The sequence below is a fragment of the Erpetoichthys calabaricus genome, chromosome 4 (genome assembly GCF_900747795.2).
Source record: "Erpetoichthys calabaricus chromosome 4, fErpCal1.3, whole genome shotgun sequence".
Taxonomy (NCBI): Eukaryota; Metazoa; Chordata; class Cladistia; order Polypteriformes; family Polypteridae; genus Erpetoichthys; species Erpetoichthys calabaricus.
In genome coordinates, this window is record NC_041397.2 from 179,927,083 (window position 1) to 179,943,524 (window position 16,442).

The window sequence follows — 16,442 nt, forward strand, 5'->3', positions numbered from 1 at the left end:
TCTTCGAACTGTGTATGTGAATGCAAAAAGACTCCTACACAAGGTGATGGAAGGCAAAGGAAAAAGAAAATTAAAAGTAGCTTCCACCTTGGACACTGATGTACTCATCGATCAATTATACCTTGTCAAAAAAAAGTTGTATTTGATAAGGTTATAAACATTTAAGCAATTACAGATTACTCGTATTATTCAGATTTCAAGTGCGCTGGGTCAGCACAGCCACGGAGTGTTAATGGATTGATCACTTTTCTATCATGTGATGATACATTTATGGACTTCAGTACCCTCCATATGCATCTTGGCGCTTTATGATTAAATTAGCTTGAGTGGTGAATTCCATAAACTAGTGATAGTGCCCTGCCAGTCATTGTTTGTTGATAATTTTGGCTTTAACTATTGCCATTTCCAGTCCAGAGACTACACATTATTGCTTCTGTTTTAATATTTTTTTTAATGTTTCTAAGTAAATCTTAACTAAATTAATTTGACAATAGCCTAGTATGAGCGAGGGAAGGTATGCACATGATTGTGCCCTGCAGTAGACTGGTACCCAGTCCATGGTTAATTCCTGCATTGCTCTCAGTGATGCCAGGATAGCCACTGCCTTTCTGCAACTCTGAACTGGATAAGCATGTTAGAAAATTGAAGGTTTTCACAACTGTGGGCTGCAATTTATCTGAGTTGTAAATAAATGAAAACATATCAACTGCAACTTCTATTTCATAATACACAAGTTTTCAATTAGCACCATGAATTTTACTTTACTACTACTACTATGCAAGAAAGAAGCAAGTGATCAGGCATTTTCCCTGCGTTGCACCTGATGATTGTTGAGATAGGCTCCTTCTGCAGCCCTGCTCTGGATGAGCTGCTTAGGAAAATGTATCGATAAATGAAAGGTTTACTTATTTTTTTGTCTACATATCTGTATTAAAACCTGACTAAAAACTTTCAGGCAGATAGATATTAACTAGATCTCTGCAGTAGGAAACATAGCTATGTTTGTAAATTTAAAAAATCTTCTTTGTAATACTAGAAGCCTTTTCTATTTTAAGTTTTAGTAAAATTTAAAAAGGAAACTAAAAGCCAGTTCTTTAAAAGCAACATACATTAAGAAATTCAATTATACTATTGTACTGCTTTATACTGAAGCTGTAACCTGTATACTGTATTAGCTGGACACAACCTAGCAGCACTCATAATGTAAAGCATGAAACATACAATCTTCTTCTTCTTTCAGCTGTTCCCATTAGGGGTTGCCACAGCGGATCATCTTTTTCCATATCTTCCTGTGCTCGTCATCTTGCTCTGTCACACCCATCACCTGCAAGTTCTCTCACCACATCCATAAATGAAAAGATAAAATAATTTTTAGCACTTCAATTAAAACAATGGTCAGTAAGTCATTGTTTGGTTCTTCTACTTTTATATTTATGCATGCAAAATCTCAGGAACCCTGGAACAAATTTCAGATATCCTTTATGTGCTGGGTAGTGAAAAGAGACAAGTATGGCCTGCATCTTCATTGAACAGCTGCTGCAGTGGTGGGATGCATGAACTCATTTGAGTGCCGCAGGTATATATAATAAAGTGACTTTTCTAGACAGTGGCCACTATATTTTCACTATTATGTTTCAAATCAACATAAATCACTACAGTAGTAAACTTTTTAGGTACTTTTATGACAACTTCCCAAAACAACAACCACATAGCCAATAAGTATTTCTTAGATTGACTTGAAAAACTGTTTTTGTGAATAGCATTTTCAGTGTTATAAACCTTGTTGCCATGCTTCTGTTGACAGCCTCAGGATTCCTTGCCAGAGCTTTTTGTAATAAGAGGTAGAGGAGATGCTGCATTCAGAGCACATTTTAATTCATTAAATCTACTTTCAACAGACTATGTGTTTCATATTACCTGAAGCGTTTCCAATTTTTTGTCCACAACCTGTATATCTGTTGATGCTCAATTCAAAGGCCAAAGGCCAAGGGCCGTTCTTGGGCTTTATATACCTAGATGTCAACAAAGCCCTAGCAACTTCTTCTTGATAATTGCTGCTGCCACTAAGTGGCTTGGGGCATGAATGCTAACTAATCCTCATTAAAAATATACAGTAACAGGTACTCACCACCATGGAGTGCACACTCATATGGAACTCTTCCAATGTAGTTGCAGTTTAAATCTGGTATGTACAGTAATCCCTCCTCCATCGCGGGGGTTGCGTTCCAGAGCCACCCGCGAAATAAGAAAATCCGTGAAGTAGAAACCATATGTTTATATGGTTATCTTTATATTGTCATGCTTGGGTCACAGATTTGCGCAGAAACACAGGAGGTTGTAGAGAGACAGGAACGTTATTCAAACACTGCAAACAAACATTTGTCTCTTTTTCAAAAGTTTAAACTGTGCTCCATGACAAGACAGAGATGACAGTTCCGTCTCACAATTAAAAGAATGTAAACATATCTTCCTTTTCAAAGGAGTGCGTGTCAGGAGCACAGAATGTCACATAGATAGAGAAAACAATCTCTGGCAAACAAATCAATAGGGCTGTTTGGCTTAAGTATGCGAAGCACCGCGGCACAAAGCTGTTGAAGGCGGCAGCTCACACCCCCTCCGTCAGGAGCAGACAAAGAGAGAGAGATAGACAGAGACAGAGTTTGTTTTTCAAGCAAAAATCAATATGTGCCCTTCGAGCTTTTAAGTATGCGAAGCACCGTGCAGCTGCACAAAAGATAGCAACGTGAAGATAATCTTTCAGCATTTTTAGACGAGCGTCCGTATGGTCTAGGTGTGCGAACAGCCCCCCTGCTCAATCCTTCTACGTCAGGATCACAGAAAGTCAGTGCAAGAGAAAGAGAAAAGTAAGCTGGGTAGCTTCTCAGCCATCTGCCAATAGCATCCCTTGTATGAAATCAACTGGGCAAACCAACTGAGGAAGCATGTACCAGAAATTAAATGACCCATTGTCCGCAGAAACCCGCGAAGCAGCGAAAAATCCACGATATATATTTAAATATGCTTACATATAAAATCCGCGATGGAGTGAAGCCGCGAAAGGCGAAGCGCGATATAGCGAGGGATTACTGTATTATAAATATATAATATGTACTATATATGAACATAAGCTAAGTTTCCATCCAGTTTTTTGCGACGTTTTGTTATCGACAAACAGAATATACGTAAAAAAAATGTGCGAAATTTGCTGTCTCCAGCCTGTTTCCATCAAACTGGCTTTTTATCGATAAAATGGTGTGCGTGATGACGTCATCCCCCCCCAAAACGAACTGTCGCATAACTTTTGTTGTATCGCGAAAAAAATCTGCCCTTGAGCCGTTTCCATACATAATTTTGTGTATGTCGCAAATTATCTACCTTTTGTTTTCCACGTTACACCCCCTCCACTAAACAAAGAAACAAAGAAATGGAGAGATTATTCAGACAGTTTTTTGAAATTTGCCAGCTTACTGTTATTTCAGTTTTACAAATAATTGGAATTGTACATAATATCCGAAGACGACAGCAGAATGAAGCAGTTGCTTGTCTGATAGCCCTAGAGCTCGAAGAAAGTACCCCAGTGCGACGAAACCCACGGGTATGGGAGAGACGACGGAATAAGACCTTCTGGGAGGAGGTGGTGGAGAGACACTTAACACTAGAATTACCAGAGTCTACGAAAAAACTCGTAGATCCGGCCCACCTTAAAACCGTTCTCACCTCTCTTTTGTCTTCTAAATGTGCCAATTAAGAGGAGCAACGAGCAGCCGGCTATTCCATCCCCCACCGTCGCAGAACGTTCACTAAGTTTTCCCAGCTCATGCCTTGTTTGATTACCTGGGAGTGACTGAACTGCTGGAGTTTTAGAATAGAAATAATAGATCGCTATTTGGAATACATGCATTTCATGCGTGTTCCATTTCTACAGTAATCTGTGTAAACACATTGCTAAAACAGAAACTTTTTCATATTTTAGTAATAAATGTTACAAAATGTAGGCATAAACTATAGAATGTGTAAAGCCCGAGTTCCTAAGATCAAATAAACACTTCCACAAAAGCTTCACACACCATCGGATATGTGCCGTGGCGTAGTGCGCTAAGATTTGCCTCTCAGACTGAGTAGCTTTTCTCTGCCTCACAAACATGAGTTCAATTCCCCGCTGGGGATACAGTGTTACTTCTTTTTTATCTTTTTAACCTCAAACGGACATAAAATTTGTAAATTGGTATGCACTGTCAGTTAATGAAATCGTTAGATTTTCATGTGGGATGCTCCTTTTAAAATATTTTTTTAACAATTGAGACTGCAATTAACATGAACAACTGTCCTTATAACTTATTTTTTTCAAGATCCATAACACACAGACAGACAGAGCACTGCGTAATACAGAGACAGACAGGCAGAGATGTACAAACAAACAGGGAAGGCACATGTACTGAAAGAAAAAAAAATCAACATGCGCATTGTTTCTGCAGCGCTGTTACTTAGAGAGTCAGATCGGGGGAGGGGTGATGTTAGAGCGGGTGAGCTTATTCAGTGCTGCAGAAACAACGCACATGTTGATTTTTTTTTTCTTTCAGTACATGTGCCTTCCCTGTTTGTTTGTACATCTCTGCCTGTCTGTCTCTGTATTACGCAGTGCTCTGTCTGTCTGTGTGTTATGGATCTTGAAAAAATAAGTTATAAGGACGGTTTGCTGACTTGGAGCACCACTGCCTTTGCCACAGAGACGCGAGTTCGATTCCCAGCTTTGAAGAAAGTGTTTTTTTTTCCTCAAACGGACATTGAATTTATAAATTAGTATGCACTGTAAATCGTTAACTTTAAAATGTCAATCGCGGTTATTTCTGTTGATTAATTCATGCTTTTTTACTTAGAGTCAGAACAGGAGCTTTTTCAGCTTATTCAGCTTCTGATCTGACTCAAACAGCGCCAGTATAACTTCACACCCAACCTGACGCTGTTCGTTTTCAAATAATATTGCATTATTTCGACGATGTTTTCTGATTGGTACTATTCGCGTCATAAAATTATTTCTTCAAAACGTCACATATATTTGTCTCTTTCTTTTTTTAAAATGTGCGTTGTAGCACTCAGCAACTGGCCACTTGCATGTTCTTGCGCACACTAAATCAGACAGCGCTATATGCAATCATCAGATTCAAATGTTAACAGTTATATAGCACAGAATGGAAATCAGCAGTTCTTAGCATTCCACCTACTGTAACTTGCTTTCTTTTTTCTTCGGTTATAGTCTTGAATAAAAGTGCACTTGTTTTGTTATACTTTTACATCAACATATGTTCCTGTGTTTGAGCTACATGGGCATGCTCAAAAAATACACGTATAATGCCACGAAAAGTGCATGCAGACACTTCAGTTCGCAAGCATTGGTACGACAATGCAGTCACAAGTACACTGCAGAGCTTTAGCGCGTCTTTATGTGAAAACAGCATCAGATGGGGAGTGTCTGATGATTGCATATAGCGCTGAAGTTACTGCTCTTTACTATGCTTTCCTCTGCATGTCCTGGAGTACAAAAGAAACAGCATACAGCAACACGTGGGGACTGGCAATACTGGGGGAAAAAAACACGCGGTCGTATGTATCGTGATACACTGCAGAACTATAGCGCGTCTTTATGTGAAACCAGCAGTGTCAGGTGGGGGGCGGTAGGGAAGTATTCTGAACGCGACTGAGACAATGAAAAGTGAATTTAAAAAAAATAAAGCTAACCTTTACAAATATCATAAATTACACCGGCTGTTACAGACTGAAATCAAATGTATCTTTTTATTCTAAAATAGTGAAAATAAGAACACTTCTCAAATGGGCGTTGTGCAGGATCGAACTCATGATCTTCTGATTCCCAGTCAGCGACTGATACTGTTACGCCACGGAAGCAGTGATAGTTAAGTCATGTCAATGTCTCACACTAAGACGGGTTTTTTTGGCGGTGGCTTTTTTTTGTACCTTTTGTGAAAGTGTTTCTTTGATATTTGGACTTCAGGCTTCATACATTATATAGTTTATGCCTACATTTTGTCATTTGCTACTAGAATATTGTAAACCGTTTCTGTTTTAACAATGTGTTTACACAGATTACTGTAGAAATGCAACACATATGAAATGCGTGTGTTCCAAATAACAATCTTATTATTTCTACTCTAAAACTCCACTTCACTCCCAGATAATCAATCAAGGCATTAGCTGGGAAAAGCTTGTTTACGTTCTAAGTCGTTGGGGGGATGGAATAGCCGGCTGCTGGCAGCTTGTCTTTATCAGTACATTTAGATGACAAAAGACGCTGGCGGAGAGGTGAGAAAGGTTTTAAGAAGCGATTTAAGGTGGGCCGGATCTACGAGTTTTTTCGTAGGCTCTGGTAATTCTAGTGTTAACAGAAAATCTCTGGCTGCAACATTTTATAATGACACTGCCGACGTTTGAGATGTTGTGTGGATTCATCAGTCCTGATGTTGCGCCCATCACAGGTTGCCACCGACCACCGGTTCCAACCCAAAAGCGGATTGCCATCGCCCTTTACAAGCTGGCAACCTGCGCCGAGTATAGAGTAGTTGGAGAAACTTTCGGGGTTAGTAAAACTATCGTCCATCGATGTGTATATGCTGTGTGCACCGCTATTAAAGAAAAATTAATGCGGCATTATATCAGACTTCCGACTGTAGCGGAGGCCAATGAAATTGCATACCGCAATTCCTTGGTGCATCTTGTGCCACAGATTTATGGTGCGCTGGATGGCACGCATGTGCCTATTCTTCCCCCGACGGAAGGCTACCGCGATTCCATTAATCGCAAAGGGTGGCCATCTATTGTTCTCCAGGCCCTTGTTGATGACAGGTGCATGATACGAGACATTTGCGTTGGCACTCCTGGAAGTGCCCATGATGCAGCTGTGTTTGCAGCATCGGATATGTACAGGTGAGCCTACCTTTCAACATCCCTTCTCAGTGCGATAACAACTGAATTAACCTGCTTCCCTTAAGGTTTTTAATTAAAACTGAAATTTGAATTAATACAAAATAACGATGTTTAATCAAAAAAAAACTCTCTTCATCAGACCATGAGAACCGCTCTGCCATTCTCGTTTTGATTGCACGTGATGAAAATGTGACACATTTATTTGCGCTAAAGCCCTTTTTTTCCGACAAAAAGTGTTTCCAATGTAGTTTTTGCGACATCTGAAGTATCGATATGGAATTTATGCGCTAAAGTTAAACGGAAAAATATTATGTCGACATGTACAACATTTTATCGATAATTAGCATTCCCATCAGCTATATCGGTAAAAAAATTTGAAGCGCTAAATATATTTTTCGCAAAAACTCCTTGGATGGAAACCTGGCTATTGTAACGGATAGCGTGTGTGGGCAGGTATCCCAGCAGGGATAGGGCAAGTTTCCTTACCTAGATGGGAGGCCAACTCTTCGGAAAGACAAGAAGGAAGGTGAGGATTGTCCTGCCTTAGCCAGGAGAGAGGTAGGAGATGCAAGTGCAGAAGTGGTTACGCTGGTATCCTGGCAAGGTTGGAAAGATGAACAATACCCATTCAGGAGGCCAGTGTGATGGATGGCCACAGGGAGACAACCTATTAGGGCTACATGCTCGCCCAAAACCTTTAGGTGGCAGTATCCAACATGGCATACTCTGAACTGTAGCCGCATGGGGCAGCCTTGTTGGTTGGGTTCCATGGGTGCTGCCAAGGGGTGCTGCAGGACCAGTGATCTCTTCTTTGTGGGGCTTCCATGTGACCCAGAGAGACCATGCCTTGGTACTGGAAGTACCCCTGGGTTTCAGATAAATGGAGCCACTCTGCCTCATCCCGGTGAGTTGGAGTCTGATGGAAGTAGATAAAGCTTGCCTGAGAGGAGTGGAGAAAAGGAAAAGAAGAGGGAAGTGTGTCGTTATATTGGGCATGTGCAAAATCATATTAAGAAGCTTTTGTAAAGGTAATTGTTAGTAATAAAACTTGTATTGAAACCCAGGACTAGTGTCTGTGCAGGTTATGTATGGGGTTTGGGTTGCTGCAATGCCCCGTGATGGTCACCACATATAAAATTAGTTTTGCTGTGTCAGTCTGTGTGTTACACCCACCTTTTTAATACAAATCTTACCATTCTATATGGGTGTCTATTATTTCAAGCAGAAGGTGTGCCAAAAGTAAAAATAAAAGGATTATCTCAGAAGTCTAAAGCTAAAATAATGACACCAATGTGCCAGTTAAGAGCAGACGTACACTATGTCACTGAAAGGATCCTGGATTGGATTTGATTACAGAGTTGGGGAACATGAGTGCTGATGATGTTACTTCTGATCTGATTAATGCATGAAACAAATGAAAACACATGGAGCTGTATGGGAACAGCTGTGGAGGATTGGGGCAGAAGTTGCAGGAATAGCTGTGGAATAACCGTTAGCAAGCAATATTTTTTGTTTGTATTTCCAAAAACATTTAGAAACGACCTAAAAATTCTTTTTAGTGAAATTTTGAGACAATTTTGGGAAAGGGGACTATACTGTTTCACTCATCACTGTCTGCTAGTATATAGAATTAAGCTGCTTCATTGTATTTATAATTTTGTTGTTGCTTATAACTCTTAAAATGAGAACATTGATTAAGAATAAGCACAGCTTGGGTATAGCTAAAAAGTGCTTTTGGATTCAGTTATTCCATTTTTAAGCTGAATTCACAACAGATATATAAAATATCGATTCATTACTTAAAAAAATCTTTAAAAGAATGTTTTCTTTGGAGATATATTACATTTGAAATGAAAGAATTAGGAACAGTGTGATTGGTACAGCGAGCATACACTGTAAAAAAAAATAATGTTAAATTTACGGTAAAATACTGGCAGCTGGGGTTGCCAGAATTTTACCATAAAAAAGAAGGTGACAATATTTTTTGGTCTACGGTACACTTTAAAAAAAATGTTTCATTTACGGTAAAATACTGGCAGCTGGGTTGCCAAAATTTTACTGTAATAAATAAGGTGACAATATTTTTAGGTCTACAGTATAAAAACTATTTGTTCTTTGCAACAAATTCCAACAGAAGGGAATGTTTAACCATAACCAGAAATTCATGTTGTGTAATAAATATGCCAATCAATAAACAATATGTATTGTCTGGGTCAAACCCCAGTACACAGTTTGCATCAGTAAAGTAACAACAATCAATAACAAGCATGTACCATTTAATTATACACATTGAAAACAATTCAATGTTTAAGGAAGTTATGGCACGTTGTCTGGCATGGAAGTAAAGTTTGTTTTTGTGGTGTATGGTGTCCTACGTATTGAATACAACCCACCCTAAATCAGCTTCCATAACCACAAAAAACCTTCAGTATGCAGGGAAAAATAAGTCTGCTAACTTACTTTAAGTTTTTTTTCCCTACTATTCAAAGGTATGCGGTTCACCAGGAACACTATGGTAAAAGGGGGCGTGTTCGTATGCAAATATCGTAACCGGCTTTACTGAAACAGCGATTTACTGTTTTATATTTTACGGTTGTTTACCTTCACTATTTAACAGTTTTACACTGTAAAATTAACAGATTTTCTCAGTGTAACTGTAATACATCAGTAAACGGTATTTAGCATATTTTGAAGGTTGAAAAATATCGATTTTACAGAACTTGGCTGTAAAAAGTAATGAAATGTATTGTTTAAGATATACAGGTAATTTTCAGTAGAACATAAGGTAACTTTCCTTTTTTTCAGAAAAGGTCTTTTACTTTCACAATTTACAGTATTTTTACCGTTAAATTTACTGACATTTTTTACAGTGTATATTTCGAATGACATATGAGAGTAGAATTGAAGAAATAAAAGAGAGGGGTTCCTTTTGAGCCATCCCCAAATTCAAAATAATACCATCCATCAATCCTTCTTCTAAATGTGCTTATCCAAAGCAGGGTTTTGCGGAAGCTGTAGCGTATCCCAGCAAGAAGCAGGCACAAGACAGGAATCATCCCTGTAAACAGCATCCGCATTAGGGCGAACGTACATCATGGCCAATTTATCATTGCTAATCCACTTAACCGGCATGTCTTTGTAATGTGAGAGGAAACCAAAGCACCTGGAGAAAACCGACATAGACATGGGAAGAAAATACAAACTCCATGCAAGGAACACCAGCAATTCAAGCCTGTTCTCCTTTTTGCAAAGCAGCAAAAAGATGGAGTAATCACAACACAAAGTAATAAAGTGTAAAATTACAAAGGAATTAGTATCTGCTGCCTTCATGAGCATAATTAAAAAGGTACACTCCTGTTAACCCAACTAATTACCCCAACAAGCACTCCTGATACTCCTAATATCTCCATCACCTTTTCTTCAAATCCTACACACTCTTCCTTCCTCCTGACAGTCAAGCAATTACCCTGACTCACCTACCAATTCCAAGCCTCTGGATCCAAGAAGGCTTAGTTGTAACTACTTTTGGGGTTAAAATTGTACTCTGGTAGTCTTGAAGCAATCCTGCTAGACCTCTCTTTAACCTCCCAAAGTGTTCTGAGCCATAGCTCTCATTTATAGGGGCAGGCAGATGACAGACCTGACCGGTCTGATGCACATCAATGCTCTACAATGCAGTGGGCTGCAATTTACTGGTCTATTAAATTATTTTATGTCCTCTACAACTATTTTCCAACACCTTCTTCCTTGGTATTCATGTAATACATGCAGTATGAACAACCATCTTATTATGATATTCAGCATTGCCACAACATAATTCTTGTCTTGCAAATGAGGTCCTAAGGGAGCACTTCTGCATTTAAAATACATCCAACGTACATACCTTTTACCCATCTAATATTTATTAATTTGTTTTTGGCTTGGGATGATTTGATGGACCGTGCATTGCTATGCTTTCCTCTCCATGATAACGGTTTTGAATTTGTGGTGATACAATACATCTTCCATATTGGTATTGTAAAACATATGAGCATGGTAAGAGTCATAAGGGAACTGATTTATATTAACTGTAATCGAACTTTTCCATTCCTGCACAAGCATCTCATTCCCCATAATCACTAATGTTACATCCGTTCCACCCTGAACCCACCTCTTCCAGGCACTGGACTATAAAAGAAGCCCAGAAGAGGAAGTTTGTGATAGTATATTCCTTGAACATGTGAAAGGCGCTATATAAATAAAATGTATTATTATTATTATTTTTATTATTATTATTATAGTTGACCATCCAACTACTCTGGGAAGCATGCCTGTGTTATCGTCCAATGTCATCTTTTCAAAGTAACTTTTACAGATTACCATAATAATAGATCTTTTTTTTTTCAACTATTAAACTGGGGCCTCAACCACTAATATGTTTCTGCGTTGCTCATTTCAGAACATCTAACTTGTCTTCTTCAATTTATCCTTCCATCCAATTTTTTCTAAATCCACATAGTCTAATACAGGGTTTCACACTACAGGAGCTTACAAACAAAAAGTCAAAAACCAATCACAGATGGAGTATTTCACAGGGCACACTTGGTCAAACACCAACACTCACTCAAAAAATTGTAAACAGGACAGAACTTGATCTTTCATCCCAAACAAAAACAGTGACAGGTCAGGTCAGATCAGTTCAGTTAGGGACCATGCAATGGTACAGCACATTGCCGCATCCACCACACAATGAAACAGCACAGATCCTGGTTGACAACCCCCCTCCTGGTAGACACGTGGTCCAGTCCCACTCTCCAGAAATGACCATCTACCTGCCTCAGCCAGGTGTTACGTAGACATTTCCTTGGCCTGGTCCAGCTGCTCGGGTCCTCAACAATGAAGATCCTGCAAACTGGATCAGCCTCGGGGAATTGCGCAAACATGGCCATAGTGCTGTAACTGATGCTCCTTCACAATGCAGGCAATGTGCCTCATTCAGGACTCCGTGAGCAACCACTCATTCAACACAAAGTCAAACCAGCGGCATCCAAGGATTCTCCAAAGAGGCACAGTACTAAAGAAGTCCAGTCTTTGTCTCAGGTCACTGGATAGCATAAATGTCTCGCAACCATATAGCAATACAGGAAGCACCAGGACTCTGATGACTTGAACCTTCATCCTTTTGTATAGATATTGGGAGCACCACACACCCCTTTCCAGTGACCAAATGACCCACCATGCTCTCCCAATCCGTCTACTGACTTCATAGGAAGAGTCACCAGAGACATGAGTGTCGTTGCTGAGGTAAGTAAACCTCTTGACAAAGTCGACATTCTCTCTGCAGACAGACACACTGCTGATGGCTGTGCCTAAGAGGTCATTAAAGGCTTGGATCTTGGTTTTTATCCAGGACACACACAAGCCAAGACACTCAGACACCTCACTCAGTCTCTCAAGAGCCCCGTTCAGATCCTCTATTGACTCGGTGAAGATCACAGCATCATCAGCAAAGTCAAAATCAGTGATTCTTTCTTCACCAACAGATGCCCCAGAGCCACTGGACCCACGACCTTGCCCATCACCCAGTCCATGCAAGCATTCAACAGAGCAGGAGTAAGAACACACCCCTGATGAACCCCCAGAATCAACTGGGAAAAACACAGAGGTTCTGCCTTCACTCTGCACAGCACTCACAGTACCAGTGTACAGGTCGGCCATGATATCCAGCAAATTTGAAGGGATCCCACAAAGTCTCAGGATGTCCCACAGAGCAGCTCGATGAACTGAGTTGAATCGCTTTATGAAATTTAATAAAGGCTGCAAAGAAATTCTGCCAGTATTCTGGAGCGTTTGTGCTCCATGAGAACCCTCAGTGCCAGGATGCGGTAAATGGTAGACTTCTTAAGCATAAAACCAGACTACTTCAGTCACTGGTAGGTGAGCAAGTGATCATTAATACTATTGAGGATGACCTTAGCTAGGACCTTACCCGGCACTAACAGCAGTGTTATCCCCTTTTCACAATCCAGGCGATCACTCTTCCCTTTCCAGACAGGGACGACAAGTCCTGTTTTCCAGTCAGTTGGGGTTTATGCCCATGTCCCAAATGAATGCAAAGCTTGCTGCTGCTTGTTTCCAAAAGCAGTAACATAACAACTAAATTGTAGGAACTTCATATAGGTTATATTCCAGTTTGCTCAGATTTAAAACAGTTTGATTCAACCTAAAATGCATGATAATTTTCACACTACTGTCAATATTCTTTCATTTCCAGTGGATTATATAGTTAAGGGCTATGGAAAAATGAGTACATTCTGTCAATTTTAGAATGCAATAAAGCAGAGGTGGTCTTTCCAGATTTGAATGATAGACAACACATTCCAGACAAACACTGCAAGAGAAATTCAATACCTGAGCTTATTACTAATTTGTTAGGAATAAACCAAAACAAAATGATAGGATATCAGAAGCCCAAAGTTAGATAATGACAGCAATATAAAAACTAAGAAGATGAAATAAAACAAATGATAAACGTGCAACTTTATTTTTATGTACATGTATTGGAATCACTTAACTTATATGCATGGTGTATATTACAAACTAGTTATAATCAAATATAAGTCTAATGCTTAGGCAGGTGTTTCCTAGGGAGAACTGGTGCCCCTCAGGTTTTAGGGTTCTTTTATTCAGGTTTGATAATGTTTAATTTATCTGTACTACTCTAGACCAGGGGTTGGCAACCCAAATGAGAAAAACTGCAACTTTTGAAATTTTATTAAAAAAACTAAAAACCATTGGAGCTGCAGAAATGAAAACAGAAATTTACTCTAAACAGTTTAGTCAGATTTTTTTTAAATCATACCAACAATAAAGTGTAACAACAAACACATTCAGAATTTCATAGACTTTAGAACAGTGGTCTCTAACTCCAGTCCTGGGGCCTCATGCATAACGCACAATAAAACATGGTGTAAGGACAAAAGCGGAAATGTGCGTACGCACAAAAAAAATCCAGATGCATAAATCTGTGCGTTCGACAACTTCCACGTTATTCCGCTCCATAAATGCCGGTCAGTGTGAAAAGTAACGCACGTGTATGCGCCTACTGTCCCGTCCCATCTCCTCCCAGAATTACGCCTCTTTGAATATGCAAATCAATATAAATAGCCCTTAAGCTCAGCATTCTGTGAAAAGACAATGGCAAAAGCACGGGGGAAAAAAGAAGAATTTCAGCGAATACCAAGTGGAGGCAAGGAAAAACTTACTATTTCTTGGTTTAAACAGTGGTATAAACAACAAAAGGAAGTTGATCGAGTCACATAGAGTGTCGGAGAAACTCGAAAGCTCAAGTTCACAAAGTTGCACAGTGCCCGAAATAAAAAAGAAGTTGTCAGATATCAAAGTCGCCATGAAAAGGCGAGTCGTAGCCCACCGTCTGAGTGTCATATGAAAGCTTATTAGGGTACAGAGAAAAGAAAAGAAATAGGGACACAGTGAGAAAAAAGCTCAAAATGTCAACTTTAAGCTTGAAATTTCCACTTTAATCACGTAGTTTATTTTGTCATTAAAGTAGAACATCATAAATGTCATCTTTAAATCATTTCATTTACTAGTTTCTCAAATACCATTGTAACTATAGTAGCAAGTTAAATGCTTTGTTTTGTATGTGTTCTTCTATGTGTTCTGTGTGTGAATCACTATGTGCTTCTTAAATGGGCTTTCTCTTCCTCCGACTGGACACAGAATCCATTACATTTGTGATATTACAGCTCTCTGAAATATTGAAATACTGGGATATATACTTGATATCATTTTCATGATGATAGGAGTTAAAACATGTTATTAAACATGGGAACACAGTGGTGCAGTGATAGTGACAAGCTGGCACCCTGTCCACAGACTGCCTCACGCAAGATGCTTGCTTCACCGTGCGCAACCTACAGTGAAATAATTTATTGCAGCAGTACTGTCTCTTTCAAACGTACTAACCTTCCTGTCCTTCCTTTTCTTTCTCCAAGTAACCAATCGCCACACAATCAGCTCTGTAATAGACGTTAAGCCATCTGTAAGCTTAGAACGCCGATTCTTCAAAACTTTTAAGAAACACTGAAATATCTTCGTAGTACATTTTTAATTACTCTATCCATCTATCCTTCCAGTGTCACACCAGCCGCAGCAAGAATACAGTGCGAGGCAGGAACAATCCCTGAACGAGGCACCAGATCATCGCTAGCACTGAGCCACTGTGTCCTCACGTTTAATTATTAACAATATACATTATTTAAATTATGTTAACATTTTATCTGTATAATGTAATTAACATATTTTGCTGCATTGTCATTTGCCTTAATTAGAAGCAAAATCTGGTCACTAATTAAGAAAAGGGTTAGAATGAAAACCTGCAGCCACTGTAGCTCTTCAGGACTGGAGTTGGAGACCTCTGCTTTAGAACAATTTTGTCATCTTTGGTAAACTTTACAAAAAATAATTTGCTTATTTTTGATGTCTTTGTACAGTAGTAATCTATTGTAAACATTTTAGTAGCATTTAAAAATGTTTAAGTTCCCCCCAAAAATGAGACAGAATGTAAGTTTTATCTGGTCTTTCATCAACTCGGTAGCAAACGTTTCTGTCTTTAATCAACTTTTGGCAGCAAGTACACAATTTTCTCATTCAATTTGTGTATTCATTTAAAAACAATAATTATAATGTTAATGTTGTGCAGAAAAGCTTTAGTGTGCTCTAAGCAGGCTGCAGACTGTTTCAGTACCTCTCCTTTGGAAAGCCATCAAATTCTGTTGTGCGTGAGAAAGTCATAATATGTGCCATTTCCATCACTGAGTAATTAACAGAGTTGTCTGGGCACACAATGCCTCCTGATGAACCATGCAAAGAAAAGACATGAAATTGTGATCTACTGTCTTTTCAAGAGTGTTACCAATCTCTTTTGTGACCCTTTCATACTTGTTAATCCATCAGTTGCAACAGAAATCAGATTTTCAGTACTGATATTTTTGGCTCTCTAACAGTTAACCACAGCCTTGAGTAAATCTTCTCCCTGTGTTTGTCCTTTCAGGGGGAGTATTTCAATATTTTCTTCTTGGGTGCCATTAGAGATGACATAACAACAATGAAGGGCAATCTGTGCAATGTCATCTATACTGCATGACTCATCACACTAAATAATTGTGGAGGTAGCTATAAATATTTTATTTGTTGACTGCTGATACTGTTGCCTATTTTCAGTTTATTGTCATGTGTACATAGTAAAATTAAATTCTCATCTCCAGGTCTTCTCAGATTTGCAGACAATAATAATAGGGAAAACAACAAACTCTACTCAGACAGTGGCCCAGGAAAGGATTCAAACCAAGGACTTTACAGCATGAAGAAGCATTACTCATCGCAGGGTCGCTCCTTATTGATTGTACTGAGTTAATTTTACCAACCCTTAGACTTTCGAAAATTTTTTATTAGAGGGTTTTTGTGACAAACGTTTTTTAAAAATGAAATATGCAGGGTGG